Genomic DNA, 263 nt, shown 5'->3' on the forward strand with positions numbered 1-263 from the left:
CTCTCTGCCAGATCTTAGCAGGAATTGAACCTAAAAATTGAAAATAAATCAGTTTATGCCCCAGAAAACATCCTAATTTTTATGAGGATTTATGTACCAAATTCATAAACATACCAGTTCCCCGGCAAGCTCATACAAAGATTCATCCAGAGTTGCCTGAAAAGTGAAAATATCATGCTAACTGCTAATATTCGATGCTAAATTTCAAAATTATTCTAAATTCTATAGTAATTCATACTTGTAACAAGCGAAGAGCACAGTAC

The 263-nt window shown here is 33.5% G+C and overlaps 1 long non-coding RNA gene across 1 annotated transcript; it reads right to left on the reverse strand.

The window, feature by feature from the left end:
• LOC114578476 lies at positions 1 to 263 on the reverse strand. Its single transcript, XR_003699495.1, has 3 exons — positions 239 to 263; positions 115 to 156; positions 1 to 30 (listed from the first exon to the last, which is right to left on the reverse strand). It is a non-coding gene; the product is annotated as an uncharacterized LOC114578476 (long non-coding RNA).

This window comes from Dendrobium catenatum, unplaced genomic scaffold, assembly GCF_001605985.2.
Source record: "Dendrobium catenatum unplaced genomic scaffold, ASM160598v2 original_scaffold_46824, whole genome shotgun sequence".
In the NCBI taxonomy this organism is placed as follows: domain Eukaryota; kingdom Viridiplantae; phylum Streptophyta; class Magnoliopsida; order Asparagales; family Orchidaceae; genus Dendrobium; species Dendrobium catenatum.